The following is an 18428-nucleotide window of genomic DNA, read 5'->3' on the forward strand; positions in this document are numbered from 1 at the left end:
CTTACAAGAATTACTCCTGGCACCATTTTAAACTGGAGTTATTACGATAGCAGAGAAGCAGTGATGGGGCCGTTAAGATTGTACCCTTGGAACATCTCATTTAACTGGGATTTATTAAAGATCAAAACTAAAGAGGCGTCTAGGGCCTCAATCTTGACAGTCCCACCAGTGAATCAGAACTAGAGATAAGACTGTCACTGTATAACATATGCACATTGTACCAGGAATTCCATGAAAAAAACAACACGAATAAACCTATATTTGTTAATTTGCGCATGCAATTTTTTATTTTTTATTATTCACTTATGGAGTGGTTTAAAAGTGTTAATATATTAACGAAACACATTGCTTTGTCGTTAGAAGTAACCTATAGCAAATATATACTGCAGGAATACATGACAAAGGGAGGGCTATGTCATACCATGTTGTATTCACTGTGATCATCTACTATTTTGTTTGCTATGTCCATCCGCCCCTCCACATGGCCGCAGACTATATTTTTACGGCAAGTGATATTTTCTCCGTAACGATTGTGTTTTTTACTAAAAGACATTTTTTTTAAACTTCAGTTCCATTTCGATCTTTTGCTCCATACAATTCTTTTTTTGTACGCAGCGTGTCCATAGATGTTTTAAAAAAAATGAAATTTCCAATTACTTTTAATTTTTTTTTATAATTTTTTAGAATTTGTGCATATAATGTTTACAAAATCAAGATTTTTAATTTTAAAAATGTTACCACAAGATTTTTAGTTGTGTAAATTCTCAGTGATCTGCTGTTATAAGACCAAAAAGTAATTTTTTGAGGAAAATTATGATTATTGGTATAATTTTCATATAAAAATTGATTCTTCCAGGATACAATTTCTGGCAACAATAAATTTTTAACTGTTAAACGTCATAATACGTAATAAAGCCATGCTATTAATAGTATACATTAACTCTGGAAATTTGCTATTAAAAAGTTTAAATTGATATGTTTTTTTCGGTTATCTGTTGAATAATAATTTTATAAAAAAATTAAAATATTTTTTTGAGAAAAACGTTAGTTTTTAAAATCTGATGTGGTGAAAAGTAGGCCAGAGTTGATTTTTTATATAAACAGAATACTTTTTTTAAATATATTTTCTATCAACATGAAAGGTAGCTAATTCCATACTGAATACATGTTCCAAAAGAGCTAGTGCATTTGCATTTATTGTTGAAAAAAGAGGCAGTGTATGGCATCTTTTCAAAGATATCTGAGTTAAGCATATAATTAACTTTTTGTAGCCTGAGCTAGATTGAATTTTGTTAACGAATTATTTTAATCTTATTTTTTAAAGCAAGAAGAATAGTGTTGTGTGCTCACTTTGTAGTAAGAATGCTTTGTCTTAAAAAGTTACTTTTTACATTTATGATACATTTATCTTTGATGTTAACATGCTTTATTAAATAAAATACCAGTTATGCCAATTGAAATACAATTGCTCAGAAGATATTTTTTGTCTTGTATGAAAGAAATTTGTGAATACTTTAAGGCAAGAAATTCTATTGTTTTTTGCTCACGTGATCAGTATTGAGAAATCTTTAATGTTAGATGTGGTCATGCTGACTTTATGTTTATTGGTTGATTTTAATTCGGTTTTGCACTGGAAAATTATTAAATAAGAAACTCAATTTTAATATCTCGAAGAAAACTTAGTTAACTAGGCTAGAAATGTCTGAAATCTGGACAATCCTTGTTAAGTTGAGACAGTGTAGAGATATTGCTAACTTGATACCATAATTATTCAAATAAGTAGTCAAATTTATATTCAGTATATTGACTTTCAGGAGGGTCACATTATATGTACAGGTAATATTGCCAGTTGAAATACCCCTCTCTCTTCAGTGAGCTAATTTCCTACCTTTTTTTATTATTGACTTGTGTTGAAAAATTGAACAAGCAACACCAAATTTCGAAAAATTTTATGACCCATTTCAATTTATTACCACCCCTCATATTAATAATTAATAGCTTTTTCTGCTATGGAACTTATGCCAATAATTCAAACAAGCTTCACAGAGTAATTTATTTATTTATCATAAAGATTTACACTTTAGTAATAAGTTACTGCTATAATTGCGTGTTCTGATAAAGAAACCGACAAAGACATACGTATATATAACAAAAAATCATGTAAAATATACATTGTGACTGAAACAAATAACATAGAAAAACAAAAAATTGAATAACACTTTAGTCTGTAAACTAAACTCATTTCTCCCTTTTTGATATTTTTCAATAAGAGAAGCGTACAAAAAAATTATAGGGCAATAGCGAAAGCAGAGAAGAAAGACAGGTATTCTTTCTAATACCACTCTTGAAAGACTCAAAGATAGGAGTGTTTAAGTAGACGAATCAAGGTTCAAACATACACCGAGAAACAAAATTATAAAAATATTAAAATAATAAAAATTATTTGCAATTAAAATGACTCATGACTCTATTCCTAAAATCTGCGACTGAACCTGTTACCGTATCTCTATGGGCAGTGTATTGAAAATTTTTACATCCGTTATAGAAAAGAAGCCAGATTATTTTGCGAGCTTAAGTTTCACTTTAAGAATAAATAACACTATAGAGTTTTGACAAGTATTTTGACAATGGATTATAACTCTCTAGATCTTTACAAATATTACAACCTAAACATTTCTTTACAAATCCAAAAACATAGTTTAAGTCCAAATCCAGTAAGGTATTTCCAAAATCAAAAATTTCTCTCTAAAGTAAAGTATAATCCAAGTTTAAAATCCAATGCCAATATGTTTATAATGCACAAAGTAGCTACACAATTTTAAATATCTAAATATAAAATGAAGTTACCTTTAACCAAGCATTAATTACTAATTACAGCCTTATAGCTAGCTACAGTACAGTGTCCTAAAAGCATTTTTGTGAGACCTCTAGCTAGCTAGCTAGTTTAAAGGCTTTTAGGATATATTAAGTTGCCTTTATTGTACAAAAAGAAATTAAAAGTACAAATAAGTGCCTAATAAAAGTTTTTTTCAAAATATATATCATAAAATTAGTATCACAAAGATAAAAACAGATATCAAAAATCAAAACTGTCCTGCCGCCAGCAGTTTTGCAAGGCAAATGACTGAATAAACGTGAAGTCCAAAGTTCAACTTGCACCACCGAGTTCCGCAAATTCATAATGGCGCATAATCTCCGAAATGGTCTATTCAGAGCTATACGCTATCTTGTGAACTGCCTTGGTCAATTAGTGTTACTAAAAAACCTTTTAGAAATAACTCAACAAATTTTCCTGTTTTGGAAAAAAAATGCTACAGTACTATTTCTTTTTAGGAGTCGAAATACACGCAATATTAGCTAAATCAAATTCGATTTACCCTATTATTAACTAATAGCTATTTTCAACCGGTTATGAGAAAGTCGTAGCGTTCAATGGCTAGAGAGCTTTAAGAACAGGCCTTGTACAGCGCAATATAACTTAACTTCGTAGCAACCATATCGTCGTTATAAATGTAGACAATTAACATTGCCGGTAAAACGTGAAAGATGCAGTCATAACTCAATTTTATATAGCTAGTTACACTATATTAATAACTATGTTCCTCCGAATAGTTTATTTATTTATTTATTCATTTTTTATTCATTCATTTATTTATAATGAATATTTATACAGTATAAAACATCGTCTGCTATTAAAATGTGTCCTATAAATATTAGCAATATTAGTTTTTCTAACAGCTACGAACAAAAAAGTCCATATACTTTTTTATCATTGTTGTCATGAGGTTTTAGTTTTAAAAATATTAAAAGTTCAAAATCAAATTACACTGCTTCCTATAAACAGCAAAAAAAACATGACACACAATTATTTTTCTAAAATATCGTTTTTATTTGTGTATGGATAGTTATCCAAATCTACTGTTTGTTTTAATATCTCTCCTTTGATAAATGTATGTATAGGTGTCCCACATTCCAGCAAACTTACTGTGTTAAGATAAAAAATAAAGTATTCCATGAATTGAGCTGTTAGAACATCTAATTTATTATTTCGTACAAGCGTATTTGCGACTTTTTTCCAAAATCTCCTTCTTAGTGGTGTATGGATGGGCATCAAACATCACTCCTTGTTTAGTGTCTAGCATAAAGTTTTCTACCAGGTTGGCGTGCTGAATATTTTAATTTGCGAGAAGGGTAAATTAAAAAAATGCGTTTTTTAAATGATGCATGTATATCGATAGAATCTCTATTTTTATAAGGTATGGATGGATCTCTCATTTTCTTGGTTGTTTACTGAGGAGAACTAATGTTGTATACACAGGTCTGCTACGACATGCTGTATGTTTTTTCCGCCTGAAGGAAGGTTTTGCAAAATATCCTTTTAATATTGTATGGTGGTATGAATCAGTCTCCCCCGTTCCTGCTTCTTACTGAGTGGGATAAAGTCTTCCTGTGAATTCACATGTTAGGACATCTGATATTATCTAAATCTCCTTTTTAGTAGTGTATGGATGGATATCTAACTTTTTATTCAGCGTGAAAAGCAACTTCAAAATTCTCATTTTAAATGATGTATGGATGGGTCTCGCACTCTCGTGCCTGTTTTCTGAGTGAAATAAAGTCTCGAATTGGCCGACCAAGAGATTTAATACTTCACCTTTCGCGATGTCGTTTTTATCAGATCTCTTTGTTAGGTTGTATTGCAGGATCTTTTGCTCCCTTGCCTGTTTACAGAGTAGAAGAAAGGTTTTTTTATTTGCTTACTAGAACATTGAACATTTCATTTGGTGCGAGAGAGCTTTAACAAAATCTTTGATGTATGCACATGCAATGATATACGCACGCGTGTGCTACTCGCCCTTTCGATTTTTGAATAGAAAAAAGTGATCGTTTGACGTTTTTTTATTCTGTTCTTTTTTTATATTGCGTAAGGTTATTCCCCAAAATACTTTTTTAATGATGAATTGATAGGTTTCGCTACTTGTCTAATTGTTTTTTAATCAGAATAAGCTTTTCCTTGTTTAGCTTCACAATACATTCAATATCGTATTTATTGCGGGAATAGTTTCCTAAATTTTGTTTTTAGTATTGTATGTGTAGGTATGGATGGGCCTGGCTACTTGCCTAAATATTTACCCTAATAGGACATCTTCCCCTATTACTTAATTCAGTTCGCTTGCTTGTGTATTGACTAGAATGAAGTTTCCCCTTGCTTTTTTGTACAGCATGCGTTTTCGAACAAGCTCGTTAAAATTTAGAACAGTTGTACACGTTTCATGTGATCAAAATCGACCTTAAATGTTAATTCAAGATATTTAGTAGGCCTAAAATTTTAAATTTTGTTCAAGGATGAATTTCACGTTGCAAAATATTAAATGCGTACGATCATGGATGGAGGCGTTGTTTTATAAATGGCAAGCATATGCTATAACCCATTGGGTAATTCATTACTCTGCAAGTAATAAAAGAGAAACAGTTACATTAATACATGTAGTCATGCTGTCGAGCATGGTGATACATACTAACTTTTTGTTGCCCTTCCCTGACCTCTTCCCAGGTTAACTTGTATTATGTTTCATAAGTACAACGTCGTCCCGGGTCTAGGTTGTATTTAAATTAACGTGAATTTTTTAAAAAATTTGCCTAAAAAGCAAAAATAGCCGAATACCAGTTGGCTGCAACAAAAGTTTTCAAATAGCTGGCTACACCCTTTACTTTAATAAAAACTTTGGCAAAGTCTAAAGTTTGTTAATTCAAGGAGACAACAGTTTCAATAAACCTGTAATACTTAGCTAGGGTTTTTAACTCACAATTAATTTTGTAACAACAAGCTTTATGATGTGTTTTTATTTGAAGTGACATTGAATTTTGTTAATTCCAAGCAAATGTCTATTGTTGTAAAACCATGAAAGTTATTGGTTCGAATCCAATCCATCTTTGAAGGTGGTAGTTCAAATGGAAGAACAACATGGTGTGCAGTAATTAGTTTCATACTGCAACAAACAATAATCCAAATCAATTCAAAATTTAAAATTCATACAGTTATACCCTTTTTCCGTCTCTTTGTGTGCAAAATTGCGGTGAACAGAATAAGCTCCATTAATCTACAAAAAAATCGAAGGTTCAATTCGATATCGGGGTATTTTAATTATTTTTAATTGCCATTAATAATAAGAACCGCCGTACGCTTTGTTACGCAATCTTTTGTAACCACATCATCAAGTTCTATCCATGCCAGTACCGATAAGTAACGATATGGATGAAATTCTTATTTATCTTTTGCAGCTTTTTTAAAATGGAAACAAATCAGAAATTTAAGCTCTTCGAATTTTCTATCGTGATTAATCAAAAGTTAATGGTTGGACAACGAAGATTTGAACAGTCAGATTTAAATAGTAAAGTTGTTGGGTTGGGTTTTGACAAGGTTTAAAATGTCCTCGTTATGACTTTTTTGACTTCTAAGGGCTTTGTTTTTACAACATCCTCACTATAAAAAACGGACAATATATCGATAATGTAGAATGGATATTATGTCCATATGCACTGGAATGAACGGGCTTCTAAATATTGATATATTGACCATATGTATAAAAAATGGATATAATGATGATTTTTTCAGGAGATCCAAGAATCCATATAATGTAGAGACCTGGTGACCATGTCAGGGCGGAGCGCATCGCTTCTGCGTCTATCCGCTGCACTGCAGGGCGCTCCGCGGTTTACGGACTACTGCATCCTTGTTCCCCACCCTCTACCCTGTTTTCAGACAAGGAAATATAACACTAAGATTTATTTATTTACGCCATCATCGGTATCTACAAACTTGAGAAGCCGCCACTTACACTAGACAGCAGAGGCTGTAGCCAGGATACCCAGCTCAACCTTCCACAACATTTCATATTATAATTTATGGCTGGCCTAGTTATTTAAGCTTTCTTTTATAGAGAAAGAAAAAATGATTATAAGGGTGGTTTGAAGGGACAACGCTGGGTCTCCTGGCCAAATTTATGGCTAGACAGACTGAAAGCCTTTGGAGATGGCCAGCCAGTTAGGCGTGTACAAGAGTTATCTCACCTTCTTTTTTGCCTCCAGCGGTGAGTTAAGGGGCCATTAATTCATACTGTATATTTTACCGTGGTCACTCACAAACAGAGTTGTTTGCCATGGTATAGACAACCGCACCAAACTAAATTGCTTAAAAAGGATAACTATCATAACACAGGAACTCACAGTAGAGTACTAAACACAAAGTAAAAGGCTAAGAGTATAAAATATCAATTGTTTAATAACAATCTATGAAGTTTTCTATAATGGAGGATCATTTGAGACTTAATTAATCAGCATCAGATAGTTTGTTGGGAAAGGTTGCTGAATATTGTTTCATTATTTAAAAAAATGAACGCCGAGCGAATGTAGATTGAAGGTGGTTGTATATCTAGGTAGCTTGTGAGTGAAGTGCAGAAAAATTATATTTCGAGCTAAAAATGATTCCTTCCTGACCAATATAGTGAATTTCAAAAGGAATAATTGAAACAAGAACGTGTTGAAATTTCAATAAACACATTGAAAATGTGTATGTACTTTTCATGAAACAATCGCATAATGGTGCCATGGCGAAAATTTATCTCACGAAATTTAATTTCACTTTTCGAAATTCTTCTTCAATTCAATTCAATCTTGCAAAGTTTCTATGATTAAAGTAGGTAAGATATATTCTATCATCTGAATATATCTTCTCTCTGAAAAAGATCTAGCAAAATGGGAAATTTGCTCCGTGAAAAATTTAAAAATAACAACAGCTAGCGAAAAGGACAACGACACCTTATTTCATGGGCAGAAGCAATGCATATAAGGACAAACAAGAAACAAAGAAGGCAGATAATAAAAGGAGAATTGAATTACATAGTATGTAAATCTGTGGAGACTCTGATAAAAATTTTAAATGTTGAAAATTATATTGTATGGTAGTAAAACTTGAGAGCCAATACTGTTTATGTATAAAATAGAAGTAGAGGGTTTAAATTTTACAATTTTTAAAGTTTTTAAATTTTACAACGAATGCTTGATGCTGAAATATTTTGCTCAATGTGTTTTTATTTCTAAATATATACAGTATTAGGATATGGTTATTAGAATTAGGGAACATACTATATTTTTATCTCAAAATATACAGATTTTTTTGGCTTGATATTCAAAAACATTTTGTCTGTTGTTTTGAATTTTGGATAGTGAAACAAACTCCAATACATTTTTGTTGATACATGTTGTGTCATCATACTTTATTTTCTACTTTTTCATATTTGAAGGAACACATTCAATTAGCATTGGATTTATTGGCTACAATGCCGCCATCACAAAACAGTTCTCAACTATGGGTAGACTTCATGAAGTGTCATCCCAATGGATGGAAAATACCGGAATTGATGGTAAGTAGAATTGTTGTTACATTTCTTGACACTTCGTATATCACGATTTTACATTTATTGTGAAAACATTCGGATAGAGGTACTGTAGGGCTTAAAAAATAGTGGCAACAACGAAAATATTGTTACACAAAAATATCTCCCAATATATACTACATCGTATTTTTTAAAGGATTGTCGATGAAATTTAAAAGAGTTGTTCTGATTGAGTTAGAGCTGTTGAAAAGATGTGAAGAAGAAGTCGGCATACTCAAAAAAGAAATGAATTAATGTGACGTGACGGGTCTCCATCTCCTAGACGGATCTTCATCGTTTATGTTCAAAACAGTTTTCTTCTTCTCCTCCTCACTCACTCCACGCAGCATGTTCTATTGTTTGTAATCAATTTATATTATCAACTTGTGTCAAGTCATTAAAATATGTTTCTGAACTATAAAGGGAATAAAGAAATTGAGTTTGTTCCAAAGTCTTTTAGCCCGCATTAATTTCATTCTACTTCAATCAAAACTATTAGCTGTATACTATTTCAACTATTTGTAGAATATATTTTTTTAACAAGTACTTATTTGCTTCTTATAATAATACAAGATGTATAGTATACGTAAAACTAGCTCACCTCATACGTGGCACTGTATTATATATATTCATTTGTGGAAATAAATTGAAATCAATCACAATGGGCTATCAAATAGAAAGTGAATGTTTCAAAATATCATTCCGGGCATGCTATGTAATATATTAAAAAGGATGGCCACAAGCTTGATCATATTTTTTTTGAAGTAATCACATAAAAAACTTTCTATATTAACAAAAAGCAATATATAAAGAAGTAGTAATCTTCTTGTGAAACATTCTGTGATGCCGCAGATGCTAATGGTTTTGACTTTCGTAGTGCATGAGCATATTTTTTGAAAAAAATAATTATTTGAGGAAACTACAAAGAAAAATTGAGTTACTGTCAGTACATTTATATACATTATGAGAACCATCATAAAACCATTCAATAAACCTGAAAGTATAATTCATAACTTCAGTCTATGAAATACACAAACACATTTCATCAAGAAACTACAACTACAAACTACAATCGTTCAATATATATTAACAATTGTTTCACAAAAAAAACGGATTCTTCTATATTCAAAAGCATAACAGATTAATCCTTAACGAAGACGACGTGATACACGTTTGCCTAAAGTTCATTCCAGTATATGTTAACAAGTTTTAATGTTGTGAAACAAAAAAAGGTTTCGTTCAACCAAGAGATAATCGCTATATACAAAAGTATTCAGGCCTCAATTCATCGAAACAAGACAAGTAGAGTTCGTATATGTGATAATACATTAGACACAATTCATTTCCGGCCAAAATTAAGCGAAACGAGAGAAATCTGCAGGGCTTAACTGATAATGCCATAGACAAGTGCCGACTTCGGTGTTATGAAAGGCCCAATTCACCAAAACAACGGAACCTGCTATGTATGGATTGCTTCTAGAAACAGGACCATTTTCCTAAATTTTTTTTCAACGACCTAGCTCACCGAAACAATCAAATCTATTATGTACGGATTCCTTTTAGAAACAGGATCCTTTTTCTGAATGTTTACCAATGGCTCAATTTACCGAAATAACCGAATCTGTGATGTATGAATTGCTTCTAGAAACAGAAGCTTTTTCGTGAATGCTTAACAATGGGCCAATCCACCGAAACAACTGAATCTGTGATGTATGGATTGCTTCTAGAAACAGGAGCTCTTTCCTGAATTATTATCAAAGGTCTAATTTGCGGAAATAACTGTATCTCTTACTTATCAGAGGCTCGATTTACCAACATAACCGAATGTGTTATGTATGGATTGCTTTTAAAATCGGGAATTCTCACCTGAATATTTTGTGAAGGCAATTTCGCAAATGTTAGCCAACTTTATGTGTATGGATTGCTCCTGACTTGCCAATTCTTTCCTAACTTTTTTGTTAAAGCCTTACAGATGTAAATTTCTTCCGCCCTTTAAGGAAATAAAAATCTGATATTAAAGTACCACATCAAATGCGGTTGATTAACAATTAATATTAAAAATCAAATAGAAGAATAATTTTAACAAAAGAGCTTTGGCTCTTTTGGGATAAGGCAGTTTAGAAGGGGATTAAACACAAGACGACGATAAACATTTGCGTAGATATTTACGCTCCATCTTATAATACAACCACTATGTATATAACACCAAATGTCAATAAGAAAACAAATTAATCAAGTTCAGAGAGCACAGAAAACGAATACAAAAAGTTGTATCCACAAGGTTCCAGCCCTGCTCAGTTTTATGGTACCGCCAAGGTTCACAAGATACCACCTAATTCTACAGTAGCTGACGATTTACCATCACGACCCATCATATCGAATATCGGATCTGCTACTTACAACACATCAAACTACCTCGAGAAATCTTTAACACCGCTGACAAAGTCAACATATACTACTGAAACTCTTTAGATTTTATATTATCATTGAAAGGAGAAAAGATACCTCATAATTACAAACTAGTACCTTTTGACGTCACTAGTTTATTCACCAACGTTCCGTTGGAACAAAAGATAGACATAATATTGCAAAAGATATATGCTGAAAAAGTTATAGAAACAAAAATTAAGCGAGAGGAAATGAAACATCTATTAATCTCATGTACAAAACATGTACATTTCAGTTTTAACAACCAACTTATATTCAGGTAGATGGTGTAGCAATGGGCTCGCCTCTAGGACCAGTCCTAGCATATCTTCGTGGTTGAGTTGGAGAATGAAATAGTCCCAAAATTAGAAAATTCAGTAAAATTTTGGAAGAAATATGTAGATGACACTGTTAATGAAAACCAGATAAACAATGTGCTGATCACACTTAATAGTTACCATTCGAATATCCAGTGAACATATGAAGTTAAAAACGATAACTACATAGCCTTTCTTGATGTAAAAACACATCTATTTATCGAAAAGACACGAACACTGACATATAAATGCACTAGAATTCATCTGCATCACGCCCATGGAAAGTTGAAACGGTTAAATGGTTGGTGTTGAGAGCGTTTAATATATGCTCTTAATCACAAGATCTGAAATACGAACTAAATCACTTAAAAAATGTGTTTATAAAAAACTTATCCCGAAGCAGTTGTATCTAATGTAATTAATAACACACAGCGAAATTTCAACATTCAAAATGCCGACACTGTTTTTGAAGAAGACACCAATGAATCTCCAATAACACCTTTCATGGTTTTTATTCTGTCAAGTCTGGCTACGGGAAAATAAATAAGGTTAATTTCGTTTAAGAAAAGCGAATTAGAAAATAATGGTAACTGCTTAGTAAAGCGTCTAACACTTTTAAACAGTTTCTATCAGCCAATGTCAAGCCACGCATTGCTGATCAATGTAAAATGTTATGTTTGCTATTTTCTGTGAAATAGAACCAAGGATGAACACAACATGGTGTTGTGTACAAATATACTTGTCCGGTGGAATAGTGCGATGCTATATACATTGGTGAAACAGCCAGGAGGCTTAATGAAAGATAGACCACCAAAAACGCCATAAGAACTCTCACATCCTAAAACATTCAGTCATTGAGAATTACCAACTTGGTGAACAAAAGAACTTCAGTATTTTGATAGATAATGTTCACCACTTTAAAAAGAAAAAAATAGCTGAGGCCATGTATATTTGTGATAAGAGTCCCACGCTTAATGTACAGGGATTATCTGTTCCATTAAAATTGTTTTAAGATAAATATTATTTATAGTCAACAAGGGGAGGAGTGCATTTGTGCACCGCGCGGTGGACGTTACCCTCACCAACGGTATATAGTTTATATACCTTTGGGTATGCCGTTATGTGTTATATGTTTCGTTAAGTATTGTTTTATACGTCCTCTGTGTATTGCGTAGTTGTTGAAAATTATATTTAAAAAACTTTTGAGATAATTGTAACAATTTACGTTGATAATTGTCTTGTAGTAACAAGACGAAATATCCGTTAAAATAAAATAAAAAATGTCATCATCAATCAAACTTCTCGTATTTATTTTCATTGTGAAGTTATATACCGAATTAATATATAAGACTAATTAAGCAAGAACATATTTGTTAATATCGATCTGCTTGTGCTAAGGCACTTGCCATTGTATAACTGGATGTCAGTTGAGCTTGCTGCAATTTTTGGTTATATAAATTGGCAAAACAGTAACAGCTAGTGGATTTCAATAATCAGTTTCTTCACTAAAAAACAATTAATCTTTAAGAATCTTGTTATTAGATCACAGAAATGTTACACGAAGAAACTTTGGAAATGAATACAATTAATTTGGAAACTATGAATTTTAGGAAAAGTAATAGCAAACAGAGAAATATATCACCTAGCAGTCATAATATGTATTGTAAAGAAACAAATAACAACAACATGATCAACACTAACATTTTATTCCAATACATGGAAAAAGAGTTTGGCAGTACTTTTAAGCTCTATCATGTGTACAGGTAGTGGCATAAAAAGACACCTTAGTCATTAAAGTTACTGCAAAAAAACTTTCATAACAAAAGAACCATCCAGTATGTAAATTCTCTTACAATTCTGCCTCAAACCACTGATGGTGATTTATATTTAATGTGGTCTGTGCTCAATGGATTTCAGGATGGACCAGGTTTCCAGTGTTTAGCTCCCATTGCTACAAAAATCTTTATGAAATGACAAACTAACTAGACAATGGGGGGACATTGAACTTATAATCTCAAGTAGAGGAGATGATTCAAACGCTCTACCGACAGAGCTGCACTAAATCCATCATCTTTTTAAGAACTTATGGGAACACGACCTTATATTTGCTGCAATGATTTCCACAACATAGCTTAGTACACCTTTTTTGCTTGACATGACATTCATACTCTTTTTAGAAAGATTGCAGTTCCCGAGCATTAACAAATGTAAAAATAACATTTTGCATTGATTATAATGTTTTGTTAGAAACAGCATCCATACTTTTACTAACAGCGCGTGAAACCGCCACAGCATTGACGCAATTCTTATATTGATTTTCACCACACAGTGTTCTGTTAAAGGCACATAAGACGTATATTGGTTCCATGGTTACAGAACTCTCATGCACACATTCGCTAAAATTTTCAAGAGGGGAAAGCAAATACACAGTTTGTGCTTGCTATCAACGACACAGTATCCATAAATTCGGCAGATTTTTTTAAAAGTTATATTTGGCGCACTTTTTTACATGTGTTGTAAACGACTCAGCATCCGTACATTTCTTAGATTGTTTTTCACTGATCATTCACTCGTTCGTTGTAATCTAATCAGTTTCTCCACTAAAAAACAAAACACAAAACAATAAAATATTGAAGCAATTCTCCGGAATTTGCAGACAATACATAGAGGTCTAATAGTACTCTAAAAGATGTGTTCACATATTTCTATTTGAGGAGTCTAAAGCAATAAAAAAGCAAGGACTTACATTTACATTGTATGGATCTTCGTTTAATATTATTCTTACGATTTTTCATATCAGTAATTGGCTGTCTGTTCTATATTACCAAAAATACAATTTAGCAAAGCAAAAAAATGAATGCCAAGATTTAACCTAAATATAACGTAAATATTTCTTAATAACCCTAGAAGGACACTGGTCTCTGCTTCATGTACAATAAAAATATAAAGTAAAAGAACGTTTTAGTCCAAAGTAAAAGTCTGCATAACTTTTTAAACAGTTGTGTGAAAGTTTAACAAACATTTAAGAAATTTCCTCAAATAATTATTTTTAACGTTGCAAAAATAAGAAATATAAAAACATTTATATATATGCAAATAGTAATGAATGGAAACATTTAAGAAGTTTCCTCAAATAATTATTTTTTAATGCTGGAAATATATAAATAAAAAAACCCATCTATTCATGCATGCAGATAGTAATGAATGGAAACTCGTTGTTCTTAATTGAAAAAAAATTTTTTTATAGAAAAATTCTAGTTGGTACACATTGCATTTTTGCTGTTTTTTAGGCTGAATCAAAAAGAAAAACATTTATGTGGAGTATTTGTTCCACTAGTGCTATTGGATTTATACCATAGGTTATAACTGTGTGCCGTTTTCATGAATACAAATAGGTCCAGAATCAATTTTTAAAAGCCAATTGCTTTTTTCAAGTACAAGTTTCAGGAATTTCATAAAGTTTCTTCATTGACGGTATTTTTTGGGCTTGGTGACTTGTTGATTATATTTTCAGCCTGAACACATATGTATTGGTTTTGACGCACAATCAAACACTTGCAACACTGACACTGGTCCATTGTGGCCAAAAAGTAGCGATGTATGTCACTCACTAACTGCAATGCTTGTTGATTCTTTTTTCCTTATTGCTTTATAAAAATCCAAACAATGTTTTCAATTCTGTTGACATGGTCACAAAAAGACAAATAGAAATAACAGACTTCGTAGACTACACATTCATTGAGAAAATTGTATTACATCCGGACTATTAGAGAACTCCATTTCAATTAAATTTTAACAAAGTTTTGTGATATATAGTATGATTTTCATTAAGTATATGCGGGAATATTGGAATACCATGCTTGACTCTGTACAGTTAATCAGTTAAAGCTAAGATGTTAATGGATAACAATATAGAACCACTAAATTATGTTTCACATGAATTAAATTCCATGTGGACTATTTTTTTTTGTGGATGCCACATCGTCTGTAATTAGTTTGCAGATATTTTTTGAGCTGATTAATTAATGTGAATAACTGTTTTTTGTAGACAGACTTAGTTCAAATATCTCAAGTGGACTTAATTTGACAATTTTTTTAAACAACAATACCATGAATTTTACCCATGCTAAACATAATTCACGGAATACAAACACTGTGATCAGTAGGAAACGCATGTTTGGCCAATGTAGCTTTGATACACAAAGAAATATTGACATAAATTCTGTATTTTTTCTTAAAAAAAACAAAAAAATGTTCCCTGATTTTTAAAATGTATGTTGGGTTTATAGTTAACGGACTAGTTTTTATGTGTCTTGAGCCATCGTGACAACGTTTTGCAAAATAGAAAATGTTTGGTGGCTAATCCTGCTTGAAAAGGTTTTAATATGGTGTAGTTATTTCGTGCTTTTTTCACCGCTACTTGTGAGATTTTAAAATATATGTTCAGGTAGGGGGTACAGTACATCTGAATAAAGCACTCCGCCATGATGTGTGACGGTTTAAGTGATCCAACTGGCATTCAATGTCTTATAAATAACTCAATTTTATTTGAATCGCACTTGCAGAAAACTTCTTTCTATAACAACTCAACAGAGTTTTAGTATAACGTATATCTGCACTAATCACTAGATGAATGGCAGGGTTTAACTGCATTTAACGCTCAAACTGTCGTTTAACATAGATATTGAGGTCAAAATACCCATACTCATCGAAAAGGATTGAAATGAGTACTATTACAGGGAGCTATTACAATTCAGGCATGAGCCATCTAACGAAGTGGACGGAAATGCAATAGCAATAATAAGAACTGATTCTTTACAAAACGAAAGCATTGTTGTACACATGCCACAAAACATATCAAAAATATTTTTCATGTTCTTGAAAGTCTCGAACACTTCGATTACAGCTTAGGTTTGTGGAAAGAGAGTTAATCGTGGAGGTGGATATGGTCTGGAAATACCAGTTGTGTATAAGTTTTATGGACAAGAAAAATTGATTGACTGGTTTGCGAAGAAGATTGAGACTGTAAAAGCAGACATTTCCTGTAAAGTTTTAAAGTGTTTAAAATAGATATTTTAAAATTAAATGCTTGTCTCTAATTTTTTGGATTGTACGCTAATTGGAGAGAAAAAAAGCCTATAGTTGCCATTTCGTGCAAAAAAATTTGTCCGCTCGAGTGTCCGTTAATTAAGTGTCCGCTAATTGAAGAGAATACTGTATACATTTATTTTCAGCAGCGTTTTAAGCTCTACTCAATAAAGGCGACGGGGAAACACGGGGAAAATTTTTTTTTTGTGTATTCACTAAGTAGATTTTTCTGCGGGCCTTATCGACTAGTGTAGGTGCTTACACGATTTCAACTGAGTTAACTATTTTTACTCGCTAAACGACAAAATTACAAGACGAAATTTAAGCAACAAATTACACATGTAAGATGACATAAAATATAATAAGAAATAAACACTTACTAGATATATAGTGGCGTAAGCCAAGCCAACTACATGTGAGAGAAAACAACTAAAACAGATGCTGAGATACAGGACAACTCCTGTGATGTATGAAAGAAAAATTTCACTCAACAGCAAATTTAATACAAAAATGTATGTTCGACTCTGTCATTACATGTTGAAGACTGAATGCGCAGAAAAAAGATGTGCAAGATGTGCAGAAAATTTAACTAAAAATAGTACCAAAATTACAATTATTCTCTTTACATAATTAACACGGGACAATACATCACAACACAAAACTAACAAAATGCATCTTGTTCTCCACCGCAGAGCGAACTCTACAGCAGAGCACATACGCGACACCACAAGGACAATACAAATGACGTATCAAAATAAATGTCAATACGGCCGGAAATTCATGTAGGCTGTTGTTTTGTGAGCTACTTTACGTATCCGCACCCTAAGCAACGTTCATTTACACATATGCGCATTAGAAAAGATAGAATTATCACATTTATGTTATCTTAAAATAACTCGAGTTATCTTACAATCAAGACATTTATGTGAATATACACGCATTCCGAAATCACATTAATAGAGTTATCTTAAGATAGCACTTGTTATCTTAAAATAACTTTATTAATGTGACTTTTGAATGCCGTAGGGCTGAGCCGAAACCAAAACATCGCGCTATCGCAATTAAAAAAGGTATTAAAATTAAAAACTTAAATTTAGAGTTAAAAACTCTAATTTAGTATTTTTAGAAAAAACAACTTTTCTTTTTTATTTCCAGATCTCCTTCCTGGTTATTTCTTGAAGTTAGATATGTCAGGTTAACAATAACAAATTTTGAAGAGGTTTTTCTGTTTGTGTAAAATCTTTCTGACGCTATACGTTAATTATTTACTAAGGGTAATCAATTTCATTGTAGCGCGCTCTCAAAATGAGCCCTAAAAGAAAGCCAGCCCTTAGCAAAAAATGGCTATAAATATTTCATAAGTTATTAAATGTTTCAATCCAAATATTAAATTATTACGGTTCTTGACATTCCTTTACATTTCGGGGATCGTGTGCGCGGGGTTGATGATGGGCTATGTTACGGTAATCCCCTAAAAATAAGTTAATAAAAAGGGAGAAGAAAAACGCGAATGGTCTGAAAAAGATCCTGAATCTAAACATAGATCTTGATAAACGTAGGTCTCTTTTAATGTGTTTCTTTGTGAACTAAAAAATCTCACTATAGGAGTCTCAAAGGCTCTTTATAGGAGAACAGAGGTTTCTACTGTTACATGTATGTTAGCAATTTATTATGTATAAATATGCCTCAGGGTAAGATATCAAAGTTTCCAATAATCTGTTAGGTTTACTGAATTTTGTTTGATCTGACCTACATACTAACTATGAGTATAGCCTAACGCAACTATGACATCATAACCATTGAAACTTTAAATTGCTTCTAGTCAACATTAGAGTAAAAATAAATAATAAAAACATGTCTGTCATGTCACATCATACTTCATTTTAAGTGAAGAAAATAAAAAAAAAAGTTTGACCTTTGTTTCCCGTTACCGCGAACGTTTGTCTGTTTTATAAAAATAATGTTTTGAGTAAAAAATTTTGGAATGAATTTCTCTACAAATTGTCATTTTGCTCGATATTCAGCAAATTATAAAGTGTAGCCTTTCTGGAGTATGGCATTGAAAAATAGGTGCAACTTACACTCGTTTTTCCGTAGTATATTTCGTGCACATTAACCAATCACAGAAAAACTTAACCACATAAGAATATAAAAACCATTT

General features: G+C 32.0%; 1 long non-coding RNA gene across 1 annotated transcript; it reads right to left on the reverse strand.

Annotated features, from left to right (window-relative positions):
• Nucleotides 1-12889: 12889 nt before the first annotated feature.
• LOC130657509 (uncharacterized) lies at nucleotides 12890-18204 on the reverse strand. The gene is made up of 3 exons (XR_008985155.1): nucleotides 16648-18204; nucleotides 13926-14051; nucleotides 12890-13779 (listed from the first exon to the last, which is right to left on the reverse strand). It is a non-coding gene; the product is annotated as an uncharacterized LOC130657509 (long non-coding RNA).
• Between the last annotated feature and the right edge of the window lie 224 nt (nucleotides 18205-18428).

Source organism: Hydractinia symbiolongicarpus, chromosome 9, assembly GCF_029227915.1.
Source record: "Hydractinia symbiolongicarpus strain clone_291-10 chromosome 9, HSymV2.1, whole genome shotgun sequence".
Taxonomy (NCBI): domain Eukaryota; kingdom Metazoa; phylum Cnidaria; class Hydrozoa; order Anthoathecata; family Hydractiniidae; genus Hydractinia; species Hydractinia symbiolongicarpus.